Here is an 18485-nt window from a genome sequence, read left to right as displayed (position 1 = left end):
GTAACTGAAGAAAACGTTAACATTATGGCCTATGGAGAATCTAATGCGCATATTGACCCATCTTGTGACCTTTAATTTCAAAGGTGATGGAGTGTTTCATGGCTCAGTGACTACAATATTAGGATGAAAGCTGCTGAAATCAAGGTCAGTTACACTCTTTTAGTGCTAATTAATCAAAACAATACAAAATGGCTTCTCAAACTTTTGATTTTTATCAAAAATATACCAATATTCTGTTGTTAAATTGCATTGATGCAGAAAATGGGTCGTGTAAAATCTGGACAGGGGCCATTCAGAGGAAAAGAAATTATATGTTAGGGATGCTAAATGTGGCTTATCCAAATGGAAAAAGGACAAAAATGAATGTTGCACGCTTGTCAAAAATGTTACAGCTAAAAACAATTGATATTGATAGAAATTTAGATGCCTCCCATCTCTGTCATAATGCCTTGTGTGTTAATGCTGACCATATAATTTTTGAGCCCCATGATTTAAATAACCACCGTAAGGTCTGTGTAGCTTCACAAAAATGCACTACTCATGAACTGCATGGCACAACATATCCTAACTGCATGCTGCATCTTAAACTGTGGTTTGTTATATTTTTAATTCTAAAATTTAAGTCTCCCCGAGGTGACAACTGCACATTTCATTATGCACGAATCATTTACTCAAATACAAGTTTCTTACACTGCTCAAAAAAATGAAAATGGGATAAAAGCCCTCCCTCTTACCCTCCAAGACACTGAAACAAACATGCATGTTTAATAACCTGAGGTAAAACATTTACGGCTGGTTTCACGAGTGTTTACATTTTACTTTACATAGAAGGGGGAGTAACTCTTGTTGTTTACAAATGTATTTTTACCTGTGTCAGGAAATTGGGACAATCAAACCACATGAACCAACTGAAGTAAGCACGAGTGAAAAGAAATCCTCAATATAAAAACCAAACAAATCAAACAAAAACTACAAAATTATAAAATTAGGATATCAAAAAGTAAAAGAAAAAGCCTACAGAACTAAAATAGTTGCAAAACAGAATGGAAGTAAATATGGACATGATTTTATTTTATTTTATTTTATTTCCTTGTATGTTCAGTTTCAACTAATGTGTGCAGTATAGGAAACACAAATTTTTATGCAATATATACATGTGTTTAAATTTGCATGTATGATGCTGTGTGTACAACTCTAAATTATGATGTCATAATGCAATGACGTCACAAAAACCATGACGTCACAATGTACTCTTCACCAAAAAAATAACCCATTTTTTCCACTTTCATGACACATACAAAGAAAACCTCTAAAATTCTTATTACTTGATGGATTTTAAAAACAAGACTAGTTTTGGAAAGGTCTATGACTAATCTTTACAGTAATGCAAAGATATAAGAGCTTTTTATTCAATAAAAAAAAATATAATAGAAAACAAGACTCTCAGGGTGGACAAATTTCTTAAATCTGATAGTTTTTAAGTGAAAAACACTATATTTTCATGATTTATCAACAAAAAAAGATGATTTGTAGAAAGTCTGTAAGGCAAAAGAGGCTTATGAATTGCAGTTATACCAAAAAAAGTTAAAACAAATGTTTAAAATGAAAATTTATAACATATGCTTATTGTGTTTTTTTCTTTCTTAAAAATGATATTAAACAGTTATAAACATTGCTACCTAAAAGTATTAAAATGACCTTATTTTATTTCAGATATGGCTAAAACTTCACAGAATTGTTCAGAAATGTGTACTGAAGGGATACAAACTGCAAAATAAGTGGAATCTGACATTAGCTGATCTCATATGGGACAAGATCCCTAAAGGACATTGAGATGAGGAACACAGATTTTTGACTCTCATTAAAAAATTAGTCCGCCATGCATATGTGGGAGCTGTGATTTTAAAAATTGACATAAATGAACTAGGACTGGTGTTTTATAGAGCTGATGTGATGTGAAAAAAAGTATACAAAAATAAACCTGATCAAAAAATTACAAAGGACATATTTTTTAATGATTTTTATGGTCAGAATTTTGGGATTATTTCCTGTGGAGAGTGACATTTTTCACTATCTTTCGGGGTTGGGCACTTGACGGGAAAACGAATCACACTTGCCACCCCGAAAATCGCACCACATGTGTCCAAGTGTCTCAGCTTCAAAACGAGCTATCATACATATCCAAGTTTACGATATGGCCTGAGCAACAGAAGAAAACGTTAACATTATGGCCTATGGAGAATCTAATGCGCATATTGACCCATCTTGTGACCTTTAATTTCAAAGGTGATGGAGTGTTTCATGGCTCAGTGACTACAATATTAGGATGAAAGCTGCTGAAATCAAGGTCAGTTACACTCTTTTAGTGCTAATTAATCAAAACAATACAAAATGGCTTCTCAAACTTTTGATTTTTATCAAAAATATACCAATATTCTGTTGTTAAATTGCATTGATGCAGAAAATGGGTCGTGTAAAATCTGGACAGGGGCCATTCAGAGGAAAAGAAATTATATGTTAGGGATGCTAAATGTGGCTTATCCAAATGGAAAAAGGACAAAAATGAATGTTGCACGCTTGTCAAAAATGTTACAGCTAAAAACAATTGATATTGATAGAAATTTAGATGCCTCCCATCTCTGTCATAATGCCTTGTGTGTTAATGCTGACCATATAATTTTTGAGCCCCATGATTTAAATAACCACCGTAAGGTCTGTGTAGCTTCACAAAAATGCACTACTCATGAACTGCATGGCACAACATATCCTACCTGCATGCTGCATCTTAAACTGTGGTTTGTTATATTTTTAATTCTAAAATTTAAGTCTCCCCGAGGTGACAACTGCACATTTCATTATGCACGAATCATTTACTCAAATACAAGTTTCTTACACTGCTCAAAAAAATGAAAATGGGATAAAAGCCCTCCCTCTTACCCTCCAAGACACTGAAACAAACATGCATGTTTAATAACCTGAGGTAAAACATTTACGGCTGGTTTCACGAGTGTTTACATTTTACTTTACATAGAAGGGGGAGTAACTCTTGTTGTTTACAAATGTATTTTTACCTGTGTCAGGAAATTGGGACAATCAAACCACATGAACCAACTGAAGTAAGCACGAGTGAAAAGAAATCCTCAATATAAAAACCAAACAAATCAAACAAAAACTACAAAATTATAAAATTAGGATATCAAAAAGTAAAAGAAAAAGCCTACAGAACTAAAATAGTTGCAAAACAGAATGGAAGTAAATATGGACATGATTTTATTTTATTTTATTTTATTTCCTTGTATGTTCAGTTTCAACTAATGTGTGCAGTATAGGAAACACAAATTTTTATGCAATATATACATGTGTTTAAATTTGCATGTATGATGCTGTGTGTACAACTCTAAATTATGATGTCATAATGCAATGACGTCACAAAAACCATGACGTCACAATGTACTCTTCACCAAAAAAATAACCCATTTTTTCCACTTTCATGACACATACAAAGAAAACCTCTAAAATTCTTATTACTTGATGGATTTTAAAAACAAGACTAGTTTTGGAAAGGTCTATGACTAATCTTTACAGTAATGCAAAGATATAAGAGCTTTTTATTCAATAAAAAAAAATATAATAGAAAACAAGACTCTCAGGGTGGACAAATTTCTTAAATCTGATAGTTTTTAAGTGAAAAACACTATATTTTCATGATTTATCAACAAAAAAAGATGATTTGTAGAAAGTCTGTAAGGCAAAAGAGGCTTATGAATTGCAGTTATACCAAAAAAAGTTAAAACAAATGTTTAAAATGAAAATTTATAACATATGCTTATTGTGTTTTTTTCTTTCTTAAAAATGATATTAAACAGTTATAAACATTGCTACCTAAAAGTATTAAAATGACCTTATTTTATTTCAGATATGGCTAAAACTTCACAGAATTGTTCAGAAATGTGTACTGAAGGGATACAAACTGCAAAATAAGTGGAATCTGACATTAGCTGATCTCATATGGGACAAGACCCCTAAAGGACCTTGAGATGAGGAACACAGATTTTTGACTCTCATTAAAAAATTAGTCCGCCATGCATATGTGGGAGCTGTGATTTTAAAAATTGACATAAATGAACTAGGACTGGTGTTTTATAGAGCTGATGTGATGTGAAAAAAAGTATACAAAAATAAACCTGATCAAAAAATTACAAAGGACATATTTTTTAATGATTTTTATGGTCAGAATTTTGGGATTATTTCCTGTGGAGAGTGACATTTTTCACTATCTTTCGGGGTTGGGCACTTGACGGGAAAACGAATCACACTTGCCACCCCGAAAATCGCACCACATGTGTCCAAGTGTCTCAGCTTCAAAACGAGCTATCATACATATCCAAGTTTACGATATGGCCTGAGCAACAGAAGAAAACGTTTACATTATGGCCTATGGAGAATCTAATGCGCATATTGACCCATATGAGAGTCTTTGGCTATTAATTGGGCCGATATGGAAAATGCCATGTAATAATCTTTAATAATACCATTTTCAAAATATATGCAATTAACAGCAAATATGGTCAATTTTGAAGTTTAAGGGGATAAACCCCAAATAAGGGATTGTCGTACGACTTGCCGTACAATGGAGACTTTAGCAGATCTTCTTATTCGGTAGAAGGAATGTTGACTCCTTTAGTCTCTACATGGCCTGGGACTATATTACTAACGGGACTGGAAACCGTTACACCAATCAGTGTAATAATATCTACATCACAGCCGTTAGAACGAGACTTTACCTGCGCTATTTATTGATACCCCATATTGTTTTGACAGTGACATCGTGCCTTGATCTTATAATTTCGGTAATTTGGATTTCTATTTTATAGTTACAATGTATTAGTAATGATGATCCTTAACATAAACATGATTACTTTAATGATAAAAGATATCCCGATCTTTGACAGTTAATATAAATCACCAAATCCCGCCTTAATTGTAAAAATTAACATATAAACATTGAAATTTTCAGGATTAAAATAGCGTGGGGACGATGTGGAAAAAAGTATATGATTCATAAAATGTCTTATAACTTTTGATTGAAAAGAATTACGCAAGTTCGGTTTGTTGTAAAGTCATATTTATAGGTGATAGTTTGGATTTGCCTTTTTTTATTTTTTAGTATAATAGTCCCAGATATGGCCAAATAGGCTGTCCACATCTCCAAGGTCTATTTTGTAGTAACGGCAGCCATGTTTTTCGGAAAATGGCTATGTGCGACACAATTTTTTAAGAAAATATACCCTAAAGAGGATTGTGGCAATGTTTCGTCTAAATCTCTTTAGTGGCTTCATACTTTTGTTAACTTAACAGATAAACAAAATGGACACCATTGAGTGACGACAATAGCTTACAAGCACCTTCGGTCCAGGTGAGCTCACAAGAGAAAGTTGTGGTGGGGACACAAATTGGTTTAAATTCATATGCATATTATATGCATTCTTGTATGCAACACACTTTCTCATGTTGGTTAACAATCATGTAGAGCGGACACAAATTGGACGGACTGAAAATCTAATTACTTTAGGGCTCCCGTTGATAGTCAGCGCGGCCTTAATTAACAGTGTGACATGTGGATGACAAATAGACAGACATTTGTATACCATAAAACTTCCAGCAAAATAATTTAAAGAGCTTATAAACATGATTAAAACTGTGAAAGTATAAATAAACTCATCATAGATACCAGGACAAAATTTAGTATATACGCCAGACGCGCGTTTCGTCTACAAAAGACTCATCAGTGACGCTCGAATCCAAAACAGTTAAAAAGGCCAAATAAAGTACGAAGTTGAAGAGCATTGAGGACCAAAATTCATAAAAGTTTTGCCAAATCCAGCTAAGGTAATCTATGCCTGAGGTAGTATAAAGTACCCCCAATTATAATGTAGTATTGTGTATTGAAATGTGAATATACATGTAATAATGATAATGTACCTTCTCTTCTCCAATCGTTTGTATTGATTCATCTGATGCATTTCCATTTCTTAAAAATTCAAATACTTCACAGTAGTCATCCATTTCTTTCTGTAAAACAAAGACAAATATCAATATGATAATAACATCAAGAGTAATAACAAAATTACCGAACTGATGAGCAAAAATCCAGGGCAGTAGTCAATAAATAAAAACAATAAAATTAAAAAAATCGATAAATAACGCTTATCAGGGGCAATAACTCTTCCATGGAGAAAACACATACCTTTGAATTCAATTAAATAATATTAAATCAGGCCGTTGCGCAAAAATATGGAAATTCGCCAACAATGGGAGAAAAGATGTTCCCCATTTTGAGAAACAGATAATCGTATGGAAAACTTTACTTTAGTTTTTGGGGTTATGGCTGATTAAGTTATACTCAACCAGCACTGACTTAAACATGCTTACTTCAGACTTTTTCATATTCACGCCGGGTATCCTGGCACACGGAACCGCAATATCCATAGCACATAGAGTTCTAGTTCTGTAGGTCAGTAGTGAGAATGTGGATCTAGGGAGTCCTCTGCTTTCAGAGATTGACGGAACCGGGATGGCACATAGATTGTGGACATGTCACAATGAATGCACACTTACTGTCTGTGTATTAAATCTGGACAGAAAGGACCGTAGGCAAATAAAACTCTGTTGAGTCAGAAAATTTCAGTGCGTGAAATTTTATTTATTTATTGCACACATCGAAACAAAGCATGTTTTTCCCAAGATACAGGAATTTACGGTTAATCCAGCTATTTTGGAGAAGGGTAGAACTGTTGCATGGACCATTTGATTTTCAGGGGTGGGGGGATGGGTTGGCTTTTCATGTGGACCCCGATTTTTTTCCCCAGCAAATTTAGGGCCAGGATAATTTTATCTAAGAAAACCCAGATGCCTCCCCCCTCCCCCCTCAGAAAAATCAAATGGTCTGTACCTTTGAGGCCCACTTTTCTCTTTGAGCATGTTGAGATCAATTTATTCCACCCTTCCTGGACAAATAATTTCCCCCCTCAAATTTCAGGATATTATAAATAGTCAGGCCCCCTGAAGTTAAAATGGTCGGTCCTTTAGGGATATTTGAACTTGAATCCGGGTCTGTTTGCTCTAATTCACGTTGCCCTAGGACCTGTTCACTCTACTTCTTGTTTGTCCTATGTCCGTTCACTCTGATGTTTCATACATGTTTCATATATTTTATTGTTTGTTGGAAATTCCACCATGCAACTTTTTATCTTGTTTTTGCTGTATATTTTCTATCATTTAATTTATCTGCAAGTTATATAATCACTGTGATACAATTTTATTTTATTTTCTAAATTGTTTTACATGTATATACGTTTGTGTGCTTTGTGATTTTTTTCCCTTCATAAAGTTGTTTTACTGTATTGAGACTTTAAATCAAGGTGTGTCGTGACTTATCGTGTTCTGTATTTGATCACATTTATACATTTTATACATTAACTCGGAGAGAACAGACACCATGTATTTTCTCTTCATAATATATAAATGGTTTTACATTACGAATTTTTGGGCCCCTTTATAGCTGGCTGTTCCATGTGAGCCAAGGCTCTGTGTTGAAGGCCGTACCTTGACCTATAATGGTTTACTTTTATAAATTGTTATTTGGATGGAGAGTTGTCTCATTGGCATTCACACCACATCTTCCTATATCTACATGTATCATGTCTATGTATATATGTTACAGTGAATTTGTATAATCAGGGATTATGTAGAATCCCTGATTTTTATGGGAATATGTAGAATCAGTGAAATCATTAGTAATTATATATAATCCCTGAAAATGACCAGTGATTTTACATACTCACTGAACATGTTAATGATTATTATACAAACTCCCTAATATGATTTCAGGGATAATCAATAATTTAAGATTCCTTTGTTTAATAATCTTATTTTAATATAATAGACAAATTATAATATTTTTCTTTCATATTCCTTTCCAAATGAGATAAATCTGCTTTTAAACACAGAGGGTGATCTTAAAGATATAACTTACAGGGTTTTTAGAAAAAGTTGAAGCTGACTTCACAATTACTAAAGTATTTTTAATTGGAAACGAACCTAGGGCGAACGAAATCCATGGGCGAACGAACCCACCGCAAACTGACCTAGGCCAGGGCGAACATGTAACTAGAGTGAAACGGTCCAGTTACCCTTTAACTTGAAATGCCGGGGTGAGGAGGGGGGGGGGGGTGGATTTGATTTATTTTTCTCAGTAAGAATAAGGATTTATGACGTTGGTGAGACAATGCCAGAAAATTTAATTATTCTTTGAGGTGGCATTATTATTCTGTATGAAAGATCTTTGCATACAGCATAATAATGCCACCTCAGAAAAGATCCTTTATCAAATTAGTCTTTTTCTAGTCCAAATAATTATGACGTCTGGCAAGGCTATTTTAATTTTTTTTCTGGGACGCCTTCCTATGGCAAGGCTATTTTAATTAATCCTACATCGTAGGAAGTCATCCCAGAAAAAAAAAAATTAAAAAATCCTTGCCAGACGTCATAGACGTAGAAAGGCGTCCCAGAAAAAAAATTAAAATAGCCTTGCCAGACGTCATAATTATTTTGACTAGTCTTTTTCCTGAAAATTCAGGATCGCAATAAGTGTTGTTTGTTTCGGAACTTTAAACAAAAGCCCCCCTGTTTAAGGGAGCTACCATTTGATTTTTATGTGGGGGGGCTAGGATGAAATTTGAAAAAAATAGGCAGGACAGGAGTTTTGAGTAAAAAAAAAAGGCAGGATGAGACACTTGCAAAAAAAAAAAGTCAGGACGACAATTTAGGTAAAAAAAAGTCAGGATAAACTAAAAAAAAAAAAAGCAGGACCGAACAGAGTGAAAAATAAAAAGGCAGGACAGAGATTACAGCTAAAAAAAAATGCCGGACAAAATTTTTCATCCTAGCCCCCCCATAAAAATCAAATGGTAGCTCCCTAAGATTTAAATGGTCGGTCCTTTATAAAACTTAGTATGGCTGATCACTTAACATCTTGAATGTGTCGAAGTGACTGCAAACTTCTGCAAAAATAGTGGTGAAAAATACGCTATATTCTAACATGTCTTACCTAGTTCATGGAAAGTATAATAAAGGGGAAAGATACGAACCTTATTGTATGAATAGAATAGAATAGAATAGAATAGAATAGAATAGAATAGAATAGAATATTTTTATTTACCAAATTAGGGCCCCAGGAGGGCATATGATACAGACAATATTATTATGTATAATACCTCCTACTAAGGAGCATCACCATAAGGTATGCTGTAGAGGAGGACATATTAGCACATTGTTTCGGCCGTGACAGATTAATGTGAGCATTTGCCTATCTAGTTTCAAAGACAGGCCGTAACGGGTCTTACTAACAGAAAGTTAACCATCCCAAAACTTAAATAAACAATACAAGACCATGCTTGCATAATTAAATGCATGCATGTTACTAGGGTCCCATTAAAACAAGAAATGAAACAAAACGAAACGTAACGAAACGAATTAATAACCGAAACAAAACAAAACACATTGAAATAAAATAAGAATTTGAGTAATACACTTAAAGTGAAATAACTTTATTAGCCTCATATACCATATATATACGAACCCATAAATACATTGACACTCACCATAGGCACTTGTCTCAGAATTTTCAAGCTATTATATGTATATCTTTTTTACCAAGAGTTTTTGGAAATCGTTTTTATATATCATATCTCATAACTATATATAGGGTCTATATTTTTGACTGAAATAGTTTAGGTACATCGCAAAATACGCATATAAAAAAAAGAAGAGGTGGTATGCTTCCCAATGAGAAAACTCTCCACAAGGGACCAAAAATGACACAGAAATTAACAACTATAGGTCACCGTACGGCCTTTTACAATGAGCAAAGCTCATACCGCATAGTCAGTTATAAAAGGCCCCGAAATGACAAATGTAAAACAATGCAAACAAGAACACTAAGGGCCTAATTAATGTATAATAAATGAACGAAAAATAAATATGTTTGTTTTATGTGTTACATATTTGTTTTTCTTTCATTTTTTATATAAATAAGGTCGTTAGTTTTTTCGTTTGAAATGTTTTATATTGTCATATCAGGGCCTTCTATAGCTGAGTATGCGGTATGGAATTTGCTCATTGTTGAAGGCCGGACGGTGATCTATAGTTGTTAATTGTGGAGAGTTGTCTCATTGGCAATTATACCACCTCTTATTTTCCATATGTAACACAACAACAAACGACAACCACTGAATTACAGGCTCCTGACTTGGGACAGGCACATACATACATAATGTGGCGGGGTTAAACATGTTAGCCGGATCCCAACCCTCCCTTAACCTAGGACAGTGGTGTAACAGTACAAGTTCTACATAAGACATGTTTGTTTACTGTAAAAATTGACTAATTGACGAATTTGTGAAATTGCTTCACTCACATATTGCCATACAGATTTCTTACCCGTATCATATATTCCTATGTGAATGCACCTATAATAGTGAAACATCCTGATCACATCAAATATTGGAAGTAACTTTCCGGGCTTCTTTATCATGCATATCGAGTGAACAGTCATTCAAACAAGCTTTGAAACACACAAATCATACTTACTCCTTCCGCCGGGTTGCCTGCCACCTCTTGATCCGCCATTTTGTAATCAATTAACACGTGATAACTAACAATCTCGATGTATTTTTATCGAGATCTCGATATATTAAACCGAGATAACGATTTAATAATCCGAGATCTCGATATAACAGTTTCGTTTTATCGAGATAACGATATATTTTTTATCGAGATCTCGATATAACAATTTCGTTTTATCGAGATAACGGTAATGTTTTATCGTGATCTCGAATTAAAAAAAATATTTTCTAATGTTTTGTGTGTCCCCTTACGGCTTCCGTAGAAAACGGAATATAGTAAAAAAATCCAAATAAAACTGGGCGACTTTGATGTAATAGACCACTTTCGAGTTCATCCATCACCGGAAAAAACTCGTCAATTATACGCGCCTTTATGACGTCATTTACCAGATAGAGGGGGTCGCCTGTATCCCTGCACTATTAACGTTCATCAAGCTTCTTAGAAATCGTCATTGTGCAGGATAAACTAGAAATAATGGTTGTTCTGTAGGTACTTACTGACAATTCTCTAATGACAGCAGTGCTGATTGTCAACTTTGAGAATTCAATTTGCCGAATAATTCGTACACTATTGAATTATAGTTTTCCAACCACTCGCTCAACATTCGAATGGAAGTGACGACGCCCCTAAACGCACAAATGACGTTCACTAAAACCAGAGTTTTTGACGGAAATGCACCGAACTCGAAAGTTGTCTATTAAACGAGTGTTGTAAAATGGATCGAATGTTTGTAAACTATGATTTGCTATTCTGACATGGGCTCAAATTCCCTGTTAGGGTAAGCAATTACCTGCATGAATAACCAGAAAGCCCTCCCCCACCCCGGTATAATATACCTTTTCTCGACGTCACGCATCTGTATTCAATTAAATTTTTTTAACGACAAGGACAGTGAATTAATGTTACTTTTTAAGCTATTTTTAAACCTCGTATATGACTTACGCTTAAAGTAATTTAAAAGTTTAACCAAAGTAATAGCTAATTGTACATTTGACCTGCAGGGTCAACGTTAAAATTGACAATGACATATCATTAATAAAAATTATGAAAGTATAAAGGTAATTTAGTATTAAAACTAATGTCGCATGGGAAACGAAAAATAGGTCTTATCAAAACGATTAAAAGGGGGGAAGAGAAATAGCAGGGTCTCAACAAAAAGATTTAAAGGGGGGGTGGGGGTCCCACAACATTCGAAAAGTGATAAACCTGAGACCGGCTATTGATACAGAGACTCCAGGCAGTTGTTATGCAATTTTTTTGCAGAGGGAGGGAGGGGCTTGTATATGATGACTGCATACTGTAACACATTACTATGCATAAAATAAATGCCACTGGACATCAAGCAATCAACCACAAATTAATGTAGAGCATTCTATAGAGGCACCGGTGTATGGATTATCATGAATATCATTCAAATACGTGTAATTTACATTTTAACATATACTAAAACAACGCATGCTTAATTGCCAGGCAATTCTCTCCGAATGCTTGTTTAATATCTATTTACATGGTGAAAAATACGATATTTTTTTATTTAATGCTTTACACATTGTGAAACACACGATGTTTTTATCTAAAATATTTTTACATGGTGAAACAAAGGATTTGTATAATAAGACTATACAAATCTTTGGTGAAACATACGATATTTTTATTTAATATCTTTTAACATGGTGAAACATATGATATTTTTTTTTTATATCTTTTAACATGGTGATACATATAATAAGATTTATTTAATATCTTTAAACATGGTGAAACAAACGACATTTTTTTTATTTATTATCTTTTTACATGGTGAAACATACAATATTGTTTATTTAATATCTTTTAACATGGTGAAACATACGATATTTTTGTTCCCAGAAAGCAGCAGTTCATATGTAAAAATGAAAAATTAAAACAATGAAGATTTAGACAATATACGTATAGTGTCTTGAAATATGAAATTTATTTGTATGAGGCTTAGAAACGGGAAAATGCGAGGTTCTACCGAGCATTTTCCCGTTTCGTGCCGAATACAAATAAATTTCATATTTCAAGACACTATACGTATATTGTTTTTATACTGAAATCGATAAAAAAATAAAAAAATAATAAAAATATGAAACAAATATTATTAAAAAAAAGTGTTTGGAATTTCCCCCTTGGGGTACCATTTTGGGGTATTTCCCTATGAGTGTAGTCTAGGCGGTAAGCATTGACAATTTAAGGAATTAGAAAGGGAAAATGAATTTAATTTATAACATTTGATAAACATGGTATATAAATTACCAATTTGAAGACATAACAGGTTTAAATTCATAAAAGTTTGACCATTGTACTACACGTTGTCATGGTTGTGACGTGACGTTGTAAGTAGGCGGGGCTTATAGGTGAGTTGAGGTCATTGACGTATAAAGATAACGTTTATACGTATAGCTTTATCTGTATAGTAAAATAGCTGATTGCAGTATAAACTTTTTAATCAATATTGTTGTATCATGAACATATATTCAACGTTGTCAAAATTTAGTTCTGTGCAACGAGCATGAATATTTCATATCTCTTTCTGTGCATGTATAACCGGAAGAAAAGTGACTATAGGAACTTTTACAATAATTCGCAAAGTGCTTTATATGAACTCTCGTTTTGAATTGAATATTTATATGAACTCTCGTTTTGAATTGATTATTTATATGAACTCTCGTTTTAAATTGATTATTTCCCATTTTTAGTTTCAAGTTGAATATTTCTTGTTTTCAATGTTCCCTTTTCTTAAATATAATGTTTCTTATTTCAAATATCCAAAGTGATTATACATGTAGATTTACTATTTAAAACTTAATCCGATGGCTGTCAAAAGTGCGAGATAATACATATATCTTACACTCAACTTCAAAAGAAGCAATTATCGCTATTTTGCTAAGTTGAGCCGGAGGACAATAATCCTATTATTATTACATAACATTGGACAATTATATTTACAAAATGTATATTTTATGAGAACCTTTTATAATGTTTTAATACCCTTATCTTTGACTTAATTTATATGTTTTGTAAACTGTTGCTGAGGAGTCTTCCCCTAGCTTTCGAACTGTAAACTTGTGTGAATAAATTTGTATATATTTTTATACGGTCTTGCGTTTAAAGCAGCCATAGTGTCGATTATAGACTTACAGATTTTAATGTAACCCGTGCCGAAGTTCACGGACTTATGCCGGAAATTCACGGGGTTATAATTGTAGAAAACCAAGCAGGAAGTGTTTCGATGAACGAAGATGATTTCCTGTCCCTGCTGATAACAGACTACAACAAAATGGTTCGCCCATCAAACAAGGAACAGCCCATTACTAACGTCAATCACAGTCTAGCAATACAAAGGATAGTGAAGTTTGTAAGTGTAAGAAAAATAGTTTCAATATAAAGTGCAAGTTTTCACACAACAGTATCTTACAATTTTGGAAAATAATAATAAGCGTTTGAAAACATAAAAGAGAAAAGGAAAACAGAAATAGATATACAGATTATTATATAGTTATCACTATATCTATTCTGCAGAAAAGTTGTTTCACTAAACAAATACGGATGTACACATTTGTTTTTACATGCTTGTACATAGTAAACACACACAAAAAGCATATAAACCAGCCTTTGATGCTGTTTTCATCTCAAATTGAAGTAAGGCCTTCAACACGGAGCAAAAAAACTCTCCCTCACTAACTGCAAATTAAGACGATCACTCGCGCATGTGTGTAAAAAGTTGTTAAAAAAAAAGAACTTCAATGTAAATTAAAAACGGAAAGTTTCTTATCAAATGGAAAAATCAAAAGTTCAAACACATCAATCGTTTAGAAAACAACTTTTATCCTGACTTGGTACAGGCATATCCTTAAGTAGAAAATGGTGAATTTAACCTGGTATTATAGCTAGCTAGACCTCTCACTTGTTTGACAGTCGCATAAAATTCCATTATATTGACAATAATGTGTGAGGAAAACAAACAGACATAAAAGTTGAGAATGAGAAAAAATTAGGGTACAGCAGTCACCATTGTAATATAATCTTAATCCCTATAGTGGATTTGATTTTAAACATATTTTATTCATTAAGATATGAAAAGGATTGAGCAACAGGCACAGCCTATAAAAGCTCTCTCCATATTACATGTTCAAGGTATAATTCAGTTATAACAACTGTATTAAAATAATGCAATATATATACATGTAGTGGAACATGCATGCTACTTATGAGCACACACGAGCAAATATATGTTTACATTGTTACTTTCTAAATGCAAAGTATATTTAAGTATATAGGCAATTACTCATCATGTATTCAAGAACCTTGAAACATGCAAATATCCTTTATAAGTCATTAGAAATATATATATATGGCTTGAAAGAGACACTAAGCTTGCTTAGTGGATTAAATGAATTAATGTTTAAGTGGAGGAAAAAAATAAAAATAAAACAAAATGAAACAAAAAATAAGTTAGTTTCAAACAAAACGTTGAGTGTCACTGATATATTTATGAACAGATTTAAAAATAGCAATATTCATATCATATGAAAATAATATGTTTCCAAAAAGTAATAATTCAATATTTATATCAAGTTGAACATTATCAGCAATGGAGTTAATGGAATCAAGAAGGATCTGTCTTACATCATTGTACTTTGGGCAAATGAAAAAGAAATGTTTGTTATCCTCAACAGGGTGGTTACAGTTTGCACAAAAAGTGTTCTCGGAAAAGAATTGATTAAACAGATGAGATTTTAGGTTGCTAGCATTATTTCTGAGTTGACAATGACTTATATTAAGTTTCCTTATTCCATAGTTGAAGGGTTTAAATATATCATCAGTCCTATAAAACTTTTCCAGTCTACTTCTAAATATACCCAAACTTGGGGATTTTTGTAAACTCAAAGGAAGACTGTTCCAAAGTCTTATAGTGGAAGGAATGTAACTATTGAAATAAGAGCTAGTTCTAGCAAGTGGTGGGTGAAACGTGTTATTTTCATTCCTCAAAGTATAAGGGGTTTGTCTGGGAAGATATGGCTGGACTAACTCATATAAGTATGCAGGTGTCATCCCATTTAATATTTTATAGAATAGTACAAGCTTATGTTTATTACGTCTATTCTCCAGAGTTTCTAAACCTAATTCAATATAAAGTTTTTGTCTGGAGGAATTACGTCGTAAACCTGTAATTATTCTAGCGGCTTCTATCTGAATATTTTCAAGAAGCTCAGACTCGTGCTGGGAGCAATTGCCCCATAAAACATCCACATACTCTAATATAGGTCTAATAAAAGCATAATAAATACGTATAAGTGAACTCCTATCTAATAAATGCTTAACTTGACGAAGCACAGATAGACGAGAGCATGCTTTTTTATAAATAATATCAATATGTGAGTTCCATGAAGCTGATGACTGAAATGTTATCCCAAGATGACAGTGAATATTTATTTTCTCTACCTCTTCTCCATTTATCCCAAAAAATACAGGTGGGTGTTCCCTTTCCATTCTTGTAAATACAATATTTTTAGTTTTCTTGGAGTTAAATTGAACAGCCCATGATTTTGCCCAATTTGAGATAACATCCAAGTCATCAGTCAAAGAAGCAGCTGCTACAGCAGGATCATCATCTACTATAACAAATAAAGAGGTGTCATCTGCAAAAAGTCTAATATCATTAGAAATGTCATTTACTATATCATTTATATAAATAAGAAACAGAAAGGGTCCTAAAACTGATCCCTGGGGGACACCTGCATGTATACTTCTTAGAGTTGACGAAAAACCTTCTGAAACGACCTTTTGTTGACGATCTGAAAGATAGCTTTCTATCCAAGATAAGAGCTGATCATTTATGCCAGAACGTTTAAGTTTAAATAAAAGTCCTTTATGCCAAACTTTATCGAAAGCTCTAGATACATCACAAAATACAAACCTTACATCCCTCCCACTATCCATATTACTAGTACTAATAATTTTATGATATATTTCAATTAACTGATTAACAGTAGAGTCACCTGGCTGGAATCCAGATTGAAACTTTAGTGGATTTATCGTCTCTCCATTTATTTTTAAGAACTCGAATGAGCTTATAGTAGATGCATGGATGCCAACAACTTGGGCAGATACGCGACTCAGTGCAGCAGCAGACAGATTCCGGGACGATTTCAGTCATATTTCTATTCCGCAGTCTGCAGTATGGATACCAGATATTACTTTGTATCAACGGTAAGTCATATTGCACAGTTTGGTTTTTAAATTGAATTGTTGAATTTGTTTATATACTCATTTACAAGTGATACTGGTATTATTGATTTCCATACGAAAACTTTCATTTTCTATATCTGATTGTAAACTTATTATTTAATTGAACTTGACTTGATTCAACAACTTTAAATCTATTTCATTTCGTTTTATAATTATTAAGTTTTCTTCAACAAAGTATAATATACTATACAAATACTTATTTTAAAGGTTCTTAATTAGAAAACATTTATATGTTTATTTTTTTCATATTCCTTTTTTTTGTAGACCAGCGACACACCTTGACTACGAACCAAATGTGTTGTTGTATGGCGGTGGTCGAATGGTGTACGTTCCATCATCTCGGATTTGGACAGACGATTGTAAAGATGTAGGTAAAGGTATTACCGAATGCTCCTTCCAGTTTAGTCCATGGAGTTATGACACTGATGACATAAACCTTAAGTCAGGTGGAATTTCAATGTATGAATATCGTGCGCATTCAGAGTTTGAGATCACTGAATCAAAAGCAGTTCGAATGGATTACAAAGGACCATGCTGTGAAGGACATTGGGCTTGTATAAAGTACACCCTTTCTATAAAGCGTCGCTAAGTTTACAGGCAAAGACGATAGTATTACTTGTATATGTAATCGTAATTGTATTAAATTCATCGATTATCTAACTGTCTCATTATTGATTAATAATTATAATTTCAATTTCTGAGTTAGCGGAACACGATCTATCAATCATATGTTTTTCTTGTGACGTTATATTCATGTTTCTTGCACATTCTAAAATATTAGGCAATTAAAAAGTATATGAAAATTATAAAGTCGTTTTTTAAACATGTTTGCTTATTTGATATACCAATAAAGCATAATGGACTACTAGACTAGCTGTTATTTGAGACTTATCGGGTCAGGATGGTAAACTGTTTCAACTGCGTCGATGTATCATCATTTGGCCTTGTGTTTTCTATAACTCAACATTATCTAGCGTTATCAATTTGCAATAAAAAAAAATAAAGGATAAAAACTTACAAACAGCACAAGACAAACATTAATCGACAACATATTAAACACATGAGACCAAAGTTTTGAATACTTTCCATAGGAGACAGACGAGGTCAATGTTTTTAATAATTTCCAAAGGGTACACACGAGAGCAAAGTTTTGAATAATTTCAAAAGGGTACACACAAGAATTCGAAAGGAATATACAGCAAAACAAAGATTAGAATAACACCAAAAGGGTTCACACGAGATTAAAGATTAAAATAACTCAAAGGGGTACACACCAGACCAAAGATTGAAATAACCTCAAAGGGGTACACACGTGACAAAGATTGAAATATTAACCTCAAAGGGGTACACACGTGACAAAGATTGAAATAACCTCAAAGCGGTACACACGTGACAAAGATTGAAGTAACCTCAAAGGGGTACACACGTGACAAAGATTGAAATAACCTCAAAAGGGTACACACGTGACATAGATTGAAATAACCTCAAAGGGGTATACACGTGACAAAGATTGAAATAACTTCAAAGGG

The 18485-nt window shown here is 33.2% G+C and overlaps 2 long non-coding RNA genes across 2 annotated transcripts in view; both read left to right on the top strand.

Annotated features, from left to right (window-relative positions):
• LOC143081727 (uncharacterized) overlaps positions 1-17689 on the top strand; it is a 328217-nt gene extending 310528 nt beyond the window's left edge. The window contains exons 2-4 of the long non-coding RNA XR_012980054.1: positions 13914-14062; positions 16766-16917; positions 17221-17689. This is a non-coding gene — a long non-coding RNA (uncharacterized LOC143081727). The remainder of the gene's footprint in view (positions 1-13913; positions 14063-16765; positions 16918-17220) is intronic.
• LOC143083113 (uncharacterized) lies at positions 8-4203 on the top strand. The gene is made up of 3 exons (XR_012980544.1): positions 8-144; positions 1714-2347; positions 3917-4203. It is a non-coding gene; the product is annotated as an uncharacterized LOC143083113 (long non-coding RNA).
• Positions 17690-18485: the final 796 nt, after the last annotated feature.

The sequence above is a fragment of the Mytilus galloprovincialis genome, chromosome 7 (assembly GCF_965363235.1).
Source record: "Mytilus galloprovincialis chromosome 7, xbMytGall1.hap1.1, whole genome shotgun sequence".
Lineage (NCBI taxonomy): Eukaryota > Metazoa > Mollusca > Bivalvia > Mytilida > Mytilidae > Mytilus > Mytilus galloprovincialis.
This window is presented reverse-complemented; position numbering and strand designations above follow the sequence as displayed.